A 10,644-nucleotide genomic window follows, 5' to 3' on the forward strand; every position below is an offset into this window, starting at 1 on the left:
GATACAATTTAAATGGACAAATCAGAATTGTAAAAGATTATCTATGATTCTGAATTATGGCAATATTCTGAGAAAGGATCTTCCTGGGACTGATCAACAGGAGGTGTCTTAGATCCTTTTCTCTTACAAATCCTCTGATCTCCCTAGGACATATTTTAGGATCAGAGGATGGGGAGAAAAAAGGAGTAAGACTAAGATTTATTTAACATCTACTCTTTGCCAAACACAATGCTTATTTCATATTCACAACAGTGATGAAGCAAGTATTGTTCTACTCATCTGTCTAATGAGCCTACAGAGTTTTAGAGAAGTTAATTGAGATTATACATGCAGGAAGTACAAAAGCTAGAATTCTATAAGGAAATCCCTAAGAGTTGGAAAGTATAGAAGGAAACTGAGAAGATGTCAAATAAGGACTAGATAATTCTAGCGTAGAGTCTTAGAAGAGAAGTTGTTCTAAAGAGAAATATAATTTTAAGTGGGGAATAGGAGAGGAATCTGAGATATGCTCAGGGGGTTATGATTGTACTAAATCAGGTCATCCTATAATACTGTGCTGGGCATAGGTATGAAGTATTCATGGGCAGAAGTGAGGCTGTATTGCCCAGGCCAATGAGGCAGGAACTGAGCAACAACCCCTGCAGGCCCATGTCAAACTAAGTGGTGAATAAACGTTGCTCAGAACTTCTGTAATATGGATAATTCTGGTTTCTATGCACCTATAGAGCCACAGGAGTTATGAGTCAACGCATTTGAATGGCTGGTATATCTGACTTTGAGGTCTACTTTTACTTTATCATAGAGACTTAAGATTCATTATTTCCTAGAAATGTATCCTTCCTATCAAGATACTTCACCTTCAAGATACTTCTAACATGGCCAGAATCACCTGTACTGTATTATGTATTACTGAACCTCACAAAGTTGTTTTAGCATACTTCCAAATGTATTTGTCTTTACTCTCTCTCTCTCTCTCTCTCTCTGCTTACTGCCCCCTCCCACCCACCCATTTAACAGCAACTTCAGGGCGCCTGGGTGGCTCAGTGGGTTAAGTCTCTGCCTTCAGCTCAGGCCATGATCCTGGGGTCCTGGCCTCATCAGGCTGCCTGCTCAGAGGGGAGTCTGCCTCTCCCTTTCCCCTTGCTCCTCCCCCTGCTCAGGCTCTCTCTCGCTCTGTCAAATAAATACATAAAATCTTTTCTTAAAAATCACAGCAACTTCAAAGAAAGGAAGAACTAGATAAAGAATTCATTTTATCACATATCTGCTCCTTTGGGGTATAATATATATTGAATAATATAATTTTGCTAAATATGTGCAGCAAATGCCACTATGGATCATAGCTCTTCACCATAAAAAAATGTTTCATTAGATTTGTTTGTTCGATGCTGACATGACATTATGGTTTCGTTTTTGTTGTTTGTTTTAGTTGTGAAATGAATAACCACAGAAGAGAATGAACTGATAATATACTCTGGGGAATACTATCTATTGTCTAGTCTTGTTTTCTTCTAGATTCAACATCACATTTGCAATTTGTCAATTTTTCTTTTTATTCATTTCAAGGTCATATTCTCCTTGAAATGTGTGTTTGGAATGCACAGGGTGTGTGTGCGTGTGTGTGTGTGTGTCCATGCCCATGCAGAGACAAAGAATAAGTAGGGACTAAATAGTTGATTTATTTCTAAGTATGATCGAAAAGAACTGCTGTCTGTGATCCTAAGGGCGTAGATAGAATGAATTTCAGTAAACATCATATGTTCCAATGTGTCTGTCAGTGACAGCAGTCCTTATTTCCAAAACCAGACTCTCAACAGCAAGGCTTACAAAAACAAAATTCTAACTTGCAATGAAGCCATTTCAACATTCTGCAGTCTTTGTCAATTGCATAAGTTTCTCCTTCCCTCAAACAACTTATCCTGATATTTTTTAAACCTTGACATTTAAAAGATAACTTTGCACAAGAACTTCACTCATTTTCCTACAAAATGACTCTTTCTTTTCATGAAAATTGCCCGGGGAGAATTTACAAAGTAATTTCACACACACAAAAAAAAAAAAAAAGAAAAGAAAAAAAAATTCCTGACCTTTGAGAAGGAAACTGTCTTGGCAATCCTGGAGCTCCCAAAACAACTCCAGCAGGGTAAGTTATTTGCTCTTCCTGTCAATAAGATGATCATTAACTACAGTCATGGAAGTGTGGATGGATGATGGAAGAGTCCAAAAGAAGGCGGCATGATTTTCCAAATGCAGGTAGCGGATGTGACTGTGTCTTTAGATAGCCCTGGGACTCTGCCCTGGAATCCATAGAACCCTAAAAGGGGAGTGTGGCAGAAACTCACTCCTCAGCAACTCCCTGTACTTAACTTCAACAGAGGGGCGCTCTCCCTTTGAATACCAAAAAGGGATAGCACAGAGGGGCAGATACCACTGTGAGGGGTTCTGCGGGACTCAGTTTGAGCCTCTCCTTCCTTTGGATTCTAGCTTCAGAGGAGTAAGGCAGTTCCCTGTTGTTAGGAAAACTTTGCTTCATAGCACTCAAGTCTACAGGGGAGCAGGGGAAGGATGTGAAGACTGTGGTAACAGAGGAAGAAGTTCACTGATCCGCAGTGCGCTCTGTCCATGAAGGGAGCAGTCAACAACAAAGCGGTGAGTCTGCTCTTAACTGCCTCAACTTTTATCTTGGAAGCCACATCTGACTCAGAGTGGGTTGCTGGGAATCTCTTTTGGTTTGTTCTGTCCGCCCTGACATGCCAGCCATTCTTCCCAATTGGCAACCAGACACCAGGCATGGTCACTCAAAATGGAAAACAGGAAAAGAAAAACAAGTAGGATGGCTTGGTTGGTTTGTAGATAGTGCTGCTGATGCAAAGGTCATGGACTTGAGCCCCAAACTAGGTCAAAGAAGAACAAAATCTTAATATATTAGGGAAACCAGCATTACATTTTACATATTATATATGTTTTACATACTACATATTTCATATGTGTGTGTGCGTGTGTGTGTATATACATATTTATGTATGTATATATATACACACACATGCACACACACACACACACACACATATATATATCTGGCAAGGAGGAACAGTGTTAGGAAGCGAGAGAAATGAATTAAAGAGAACTGATCATTGAAAATTCACTTTCTTCTTTTGAAAAGAATCATCTGTTAATCTTATGGCTGGCAAGTGATCTCATTTACTCATTCTTGCACTGGATCACAAATGAACAATCAATCCGCATCACCAAAAAGGAAGAGATGGGACTAGCAAAATGTCAAAAGAAAAATATCCAATTTTTCACAATAAATGAGCTTTGTCTGAACACTTAAAAGTGACCTTGATGTCACCAAAGCAAAATGCTCACTCATTGTTTCTATGTGTTGCTCTTCTTTATAAGCCTGTTTTTTTTATTATTGTTTTTTTTTTTCTTTTTCCTTTCCTAGCTTTCTTCAGCCATGAAGGTTTTTGTCTAAAAAGTGTTCAACTCCAACTAGACCCATGAATCAAGAAGGTCTGAACTGTGAATGCTACCATTTCCTGCTTAGGACAGCTCACCCAGCCCTCCAGAGCTCTTACCCCTCGAACTGTGGACTACCCATGAGGGCAGTGCCATCCAGCTGATGACCCACACAAACATGGTCAGACTGAAAAGGAATTACCCTGAGGCTCAATCTGGATAGAGATTCAGCAGAACTTCGCTAGACCCAGCAAAGTTACTAACTGTTGAGGTACTCTTCTATCTAAACCTCCCATTCCTTATTTTTAAACATAATATTAGTCTAATTGATTTCCAAGACCTTTGCATCTTCGTGAGTCACAGAACTTTCAAAGTAACAATGATAATTTCAACCAAATCCTGAGATACTAATTTTTTAAATGACTTAAAATTCTAGGATGAGGAAGAGTGATGCTAAATTAACACAAACCCCTTCTATCTCAAAAGTTCTCTTGCCCAGGTGATTTGAAAGGACTGTCCTGATGCAAGAAATTCAATGTCAAGAACAGTTCTGCCTTTGCACTGTTACAAATTTAAAAGGTTTCAATGCCTTTGTATTGGATTCTCTGCTCCTGTGCCCTTTGGTGCAGCTGTAAGTGGGATATTGACTGATACTTTGTGAAACAAAAAGGGAAAAAAGACTTTTGTTCTCCCCCCAACTGCCATAACTCATGCTCTCACATCAGACCTTACCTGCCTTCCTCTGTCTGAGGTACAAGTACAGATACGGTATTTCTATGGATGCAGGCAAGTGTCTCTTTTTCTTGGCTGAGATTTCTGAAAAAGAGAGTGTTATTTGCAAAAAAAAAAAAAAAAAAAAAAAAAAAAAAAAAAAAGGCGGGGTGGGGTGGGTGGGTAGAATCAATCCTAACAGACTTGTTCTGATCCCAGACTGAAAGCATGCCTAACAAATGAAGGGAGTTGGTGTGATTTAGTGTAATGCCAGCAGCAAAAACACAACTGTAAATTATTCTTTTCCAACATGCTCTCCGAGGCTCAAATTGCTGTTTTACTGTCTGCATCTTTAATGATGGTTGATACATCCCCTGGGAAGGAAAGTACTGATCTCCTCTCTCTTGATTTAGTAGCTAAGCTGATTACATAGATACAGATATGGATATATAGATACATAATTATTTAACAGTCACCAAAGTCAATGAAGGCAAGAAGGAAAAAGGGTGGGGAAAATAATTGGAGTTCAATTTGCAATAAGTGGCAAATCATTTCCATAAACAACTCCCTCATCTCAGTTATTATTAAATCTGCTTTGGACTTAAGCTAAAGAATACTAGTATTTAGGGACCGGGAGGGGGATGTTTGTTTTGGTTTGCTTTTTAAGATCAGAGTAGTTCTATGCTTTTTGTAGTAATTTGAAAGGAAAAGTTCTGACAAGCCAAAATAACACCTTGAACTAAAACAGAGAGGATGATACAGGTATGTACCCAAGATATTTGCAAATGACAAGGTAGCATCTTGAGACTTTAGATAGAGTTTAATGTTCAATCCTTCAATTCCCAGATAAGCCACTCGATCTATCAAGGGAAGAATAACAGAACCGGGGATTAAGAAAGTTTTATCTCCCAGGAAAAATGTAATAGCTGAGAACTGAAGAATATATGGAAATCATCAGAGAATGACCTATTGTGCTCTCTTCTTGTGTAAAGATGTGGAAACAGTTAAATAACACAGATTGTTCATAAATGAAGACAGAGGACACTGCTCATCAAACCTGTAGGCAAGAAAAGCTTTGAGGAAAACACATGTGTTTCATAATAGAATTCTCCACCCAGTGACCACAGGACATTGAACAATGGATCCAATCTTACAATAAAATTGAAAAGGAATCAATGTATAAGCCTACATGTGAGTACAAAAAAAAATGTTTTTTAAATTCTAAACACTCTTCCACAGGATGGGGTGAACACAGATCAACAGTAACACATGTTCTACAAGATGATAAATGTAGGCAGCATCAAGAGATACAGAACCTTCTGAAGTGGAGGAAGATAAGCATCCTGCTCTTCCTCCTCTATGCTAATCAGAATGTTCTCAGAATCATGTGCTGGGTTCAGTTCCTCCTAGGACAAGCTAAAGAGATCAAGACAAACTGGAGCACAATCAAAGAAAAGCAACTAGGATTGTTGTAAATTTGAAACCATGAAATGCAATAAATCTGGCAGTGGTGATCTTGAAGCACGTATGCATGGAACATCTCAGCTAGGCACCTTCCTCTTCCATGCCCACTTTATCCCCACTTTATCTTTCATGCCCACTTTATTTTCTTTTCAACAAGAAGTTTGGTCAGTTGGTTGTGACTTCCTAGAGCAATGTGACAAGGGCAGTAGATTCACAATCTCAGCCAAGAAATCAATCAGAAGTGACTGCCACAGGCGGGGTATAATGGGGGTTGTGGGGGGTTTGGAGGGTGAGGGGGCAGGGGTGGTGGCATTTATCCTAGGTGCTGGCTATTCCTGGCTGCTCAGGTACATCCTTTGACCAGCAGAAATTCAGCTCTGGGCCCTGGGCTCACCATCACCTCAGCCTCACAGTGGTCTCTCTATAAGAACTCTGGTAAATACTTCTGGAAAGTAGCCAGGTCAAAATGAGACCATAAAGCCACCGTAATGAGTGCCAGTGAGGCCAGAGGCGAATATTAAACTGTGCTGCTCTCCTTCACTGCCCTTCAAATGAATGAGAAGAAGCATGTCTGAGCTGGTGCCACATGTAAATTGCCTTTCTGCAGACAGTGAGGACTGAATTCTAATAAGCTCTCCTGGTCTCTGTGAGCGCGCCCAAAGAAACAGAAAAAGATAAAGAATATAACCCCTTGAACAAGACAGGGAGAAGGTCAGTCCTTTGGAAGTCCCTATGGTACAGGCTCCCCCTTATTTTAGGCACTCTCTCCCCAGTCTTTGACTCAGATCCATCCACAAAGTCCAGATGAATTCATCTTGATGAGGCATTAGAAGAAAATATCATGGAATGGTGGTGTGACTGATGGAGTCCCTACAGGAAGTAGGAAGTGGATATTAGGAAAATGTAAGTCTTTGCTCTCCTTATCACAATTAGGCATTATTCAATGTGCTAGAATGAGTCCGAAAATCAGATTAGAGTCTTAGTGTTTAGCCAGATAAGATCCTAGACACATCATTTAATCCTATTAGAAACTTAAACACTGAGAGATTAATATCATTCATATTATAGAGCTGTTTTAGGGATTAAATGAAAGCTCTCTTCCAATTATTTTTGCTTGGTTTTAAAAGTAACAGATGATCTCTGCAAAATAGAAAATAAAAAGTACAAACAGAGAAAGAAAGAAATCAATTCTATCCCTACAACCAAGAAATAATAACTAGGGCCACTTCAGTGTATAATATTTATTGAAAATGAATACAAGAATCACATAGTATACAGACACACACAAACACACACAGTACATGAACAATAAGCCTTTATTTTGCCCAAGAGTCCTGGCATAACCAGAACCCAGAGTGACTGAGTGGCAACAAATATCAACAATTGCTCATTTAGCCTTCCAAAATTTTACCATGCAGGTACACATTATATATACATCAGTATATTTTATGAGTCATCTAAATGTTTTTTTGTTTTTTTTTTTTTTTTGCATTTATTCTGTGCAAATTTACTCCCGGGCCATAAGTTTTTGTTTCTTCAGTTTCTTCTGGGATATCTTTTTCTTCTGTGCAACCTCCTCTTCTGGTTTAGGAACAATCTGCTCTTTTTCAGTAAGGATCATCTCAATGTGGCAGGGAGAGCTCATGTATGGGTTAATGCAACCATGAGCCCTGTAAGTCCTACGCCGCATCTTGGCGGCTTTGTTCACCTGAATGTGCTCAATGACCAGAGAATCGACATCTAAACCCCTTAAGTTCAGCATTACTTTCTGCGTTTTTAAGCATGCGCAGTAAAAATTCAGCACTCTTCTTGGGCCACCGACCTTGTGTCCAGCCCCACTGTTTGGCCTGGGCACACCTACCAACTCCACCACTGTAGCAACGGAATGGCACACACTGCTTCTGCAAAGTGACGCCTTTCAGATACTTGGTGGCTTTTCAGATATGCATACCCTTGATGGCCTGGGCAGTTTCACGTGTGTTCTTAAAGTGAACACGGAGATTTGAACCTCTTGACTTGCATGATTTTTTAGGGTTTTCCGGGTCAAGCGAATAGCGAACCATTTTCAGAGGTCACCCCAGGCTGCTGAGAGGAAGAGCTCATTTAAATGTATTTTAAAACACTTTTTAAAGTTGGCAAATGCACCAGGTAACAGTGAGGTGATATTTTTATTGATGAGCCCTACTTCATATAAGACAAAGAAAATGACAGATATTGTTGGGCTATGGAATCCCTGTCATTTTACCAGCAACCACAGAAGCCAAGTGCTAGATGCCCAAATGGATGCCCATTATTATTAGATGAAACTTGGACCCAAATCACCAGCTGGTGTTCTACTTATCTTATGTTGTATCATGTGTTGCCTTCTCCTTGTCTCCCCTCCTCTACAACCACCCACTGGTTTGGTCTTCTAAAATCTCAACCTCAGACAGTGAAAGGAGTATACACAAGAAATCTAAATAAGAAAGTCAGGTAGACCTCTAACAGATGCGCCTAAGAGACTCAATCTCTATCCTGCCCTACTGAAGAAAATGCTGAACTACCCAACTACAGCAAATCAGGAAAATAAAGAGCCACTTTCATGTTTCAGATAAAATCCTATTGTGTCCCACCTACAGCTCTTCTCCTAAACCTCGTGTTCAATCCTGTGTCCCTGAGAATTCCTTTTTATTCCTTCTTTACTTGCAACTTGCTTATCTATGAATGGAGGAGGTAAAGTGATGTCTTGAGCTCTGTACAGAAGTTAGAGTGATAATATTCTTTTCCAACTCTGATGCCATGACTACTGCTGCAACCTACTCAGTCCACAGATAATCTCCTTGAGAGTAGAGTCATGTTGTCTGGCTGTCAAATAGAATCAATTAACCAATGAAGTTATAATCATCCACAAGGGGCTACTAATTAGGAGGAATACAAAACTAAGTTCAATGCCATTCCTTGACACTGACCCTGACACTACAGCAAGAATAATAAAGTCTTAGAAATCAGAGACAGAACTGACCATTTGAATTATGTGTGCACTTACCCAATCAAGAAAGTTATCTATATACATTTTCCAGGCAGTTCAGGAAAATCAGTTTGAAATGGCAAACTGGGAAGCCAGTAAGTTGACTAGAGTTGCCTCCTTCATAGGCATTAGGCACTGAAGTTACCATATTAAACAACGAATCTATGATCTACTAGGTAGGCGAAGCTGCTCTTGAAAATTCCATAAATTGTCTATAAAGTTTAAGAAATATTTGTATATAATCTTATAATGGTTTTCATTAAATTTTCTAACTCTCAGTAAATTTTTTGTTTTGTTTTATTGTTGCAGCCCTGAAAAATGTCAGTTGGTCAATAAGTGCTTTTCATATCTTCGAATAATCAAAAACACTTTTCTACTTTCTCAGACGTGTTTGCCTACAATATGAACAGAAGAAGTACAGAACCACTAATCCTACTTAACATTAAACCAATGAAGATTTAAACTGAATCATATGAATTTTAGTTGCAATGGTTAACTAATGGGAACAGATCGGGAGTTTAGAGACATTTATGTACTTACATTCTCTAATTTAGCACTCTAAAATAAAAAAACAGGAAAGCAACCACTTCCTTAAACAGTAACATAAACATCTGCTTTCTATTCAGTTCGTACTTTCAGTCAAGTACTATCTTAAGCCCTCACAACAGCCTTTCAAGATTAGGTATTAATATCTTCATTTTATAGTCAAGCTTAGATAAATCAGCTAACTTTGTTCAAGGTTTTGTAGCAAATAAATGGTAGACCACAATTTGAGCCCTGAAGGCTAACGTTCATGATCTTCTCATCCGTCTAAAGAAAATCTATCCTTTGAAAACAGGATGGGAATTTCCTAAAACTGATAAATAACTTTTCTCTTTTCAGCGACGGTGTCAGTAGTCACAGAGAGTGTATCATCATCCGATGATTTGTGCTGGTACATAAACCCATCTACAAGGAAGTATTTCTGGTTTTGCTGGCACTTTCTGGACAGCTGAACTCATTCTGAAAACACTCCGTCTGCTGAGCTTTCCTTGCCCAGTGTAATCATGCTTGAAGAATTCTTGGTCTCAGCGATGGTTCTGAAAGTGTGATCACCAGTCAAGCAGCATCAGTGTCACCTGGGAACTCAATAGAAATGCAGATTTGCTTGACTTATTTCGCTAAGCATGATACGCTCTAGAACTGAGGGTTGCGGGGGGGAGGGGGTTTGGGAGAAGGGGTTGGGATTATGGACATTGGGGAGGGCATGTGATTTGGTGAGTGCTGTGAAGTGTGTAAACCTGATGATTCACAGACCTGTACCCCTGGGGATAAAAATATATGTTTATAAAAAATAAAAAAATTTAAAAAAAATGCTTTTTACAGATGGGAGAAAAAAAAAAAAAAAAAGAAAAAAGAAATGCAGATTTGCTGCAGACCTGCCAGATCAAAAACTCTCGAGGTGCAGCCCAGTCATCTGCTATCTGTGATTTAAGAAGATCTTTGTGTGGTTCTGTGCCACAGTAAGTTTGAGAATCACTGACTTACAGGAATAATTGCCATAGGTATACCCATAAGTCTCTTGGACCCTGAGAGGTGTTTCTCTAAAATCTACACAGAACTAAGCCTCTGAATTCAAATAACTAAGAAAGTACCAAATCTAAATTTGTTGGACTGTTCTTTTCCTTAAACATAAAGTCTGTATTTCCCTCAAAAGGCCCATGCAGAACAAAGGACCCCTTGTGTTCCCACTGGAAGGACTTAAAGAGGTGAAGCCGGAGTCATGGAAATCTGTGAACACAGACACTAAGACACTCAGATGCGTACAAACACCCAAATACATCAGCTTCAAGGAAATTCTGCCTAGGTTCAAGGCAGGCTTAAAAATCCAAAGGATCCTTGGGTAGGATCAAGAGCCCCATGGTAGTGCCTCACTTAAGAAATACAGTGAAGGGGCACCTGGGTGGCTCAGTGGGTTAAAGCCTCTGCCTTCCACTCAGGTCATGATCCCAGAGCCCTGG

At 39.5% G+C, this 10,644-nt stretch overlaps 1 long non-coding RNA gene and 1 pseudogene across 4 annotated transcripts; one reads left to right on the plus strand and one right to left on the minus strand.

Moving 5' to 3' along the window:
- Positions 1–2,165: 2,165 nt before the first annotated feature.
- LOC131811588 (uncharacterized) lies at positions 2,166–9,786 on the plus strand. Of its 4 annotated transcripts, XR_009346003.1 has the most exons (5): positions 2,169–2,649; positions 3,449–3,733; positions 5,020–5,364; positions 6,411–6,540; positions 9,527–9,786. It is a non-coding gene; the product is annotated as an uncharacterized LOC131811588 (long non-coding RNA). The 4 variants fall into 4 exon arrangements; XR_009346009.1 differs by lacking the exons at positions 6,411–6,540; positions 9,527–9,786 and adding an exon at positions 3,949–4,093 and having other exon boundaries at positions 2,166–2,649; positions 5,020–5,769; XR_009346007.1 differs by lacking the exon at positions 6,411–6,540 and having other exon boundaries at positions 2,175–2,649.
- LOC131811569 (large ribosomal subunit protein uL22-like) lies at positions 7,102–7,715 on the minus strand (annotated as a pseudogene).
- Positions 9,787–10,644: the final 858 nt, after the last annotated feature.

The sequence above is a fragment of the Mustela lutreola genome, chromosome 1 (genome assembly GCF_030435805.1).
Source record: "Mustela lutreola isolate mMusLut2 chromosome 1, mMusLut2.pri, whole genome shotgun sequence".
Lineage (NCBI taxonomy): Eukaryota > Metazoa > Chordata > Mammalia > Carnivora > Mustelidae > Mustela > Mustela lutreola.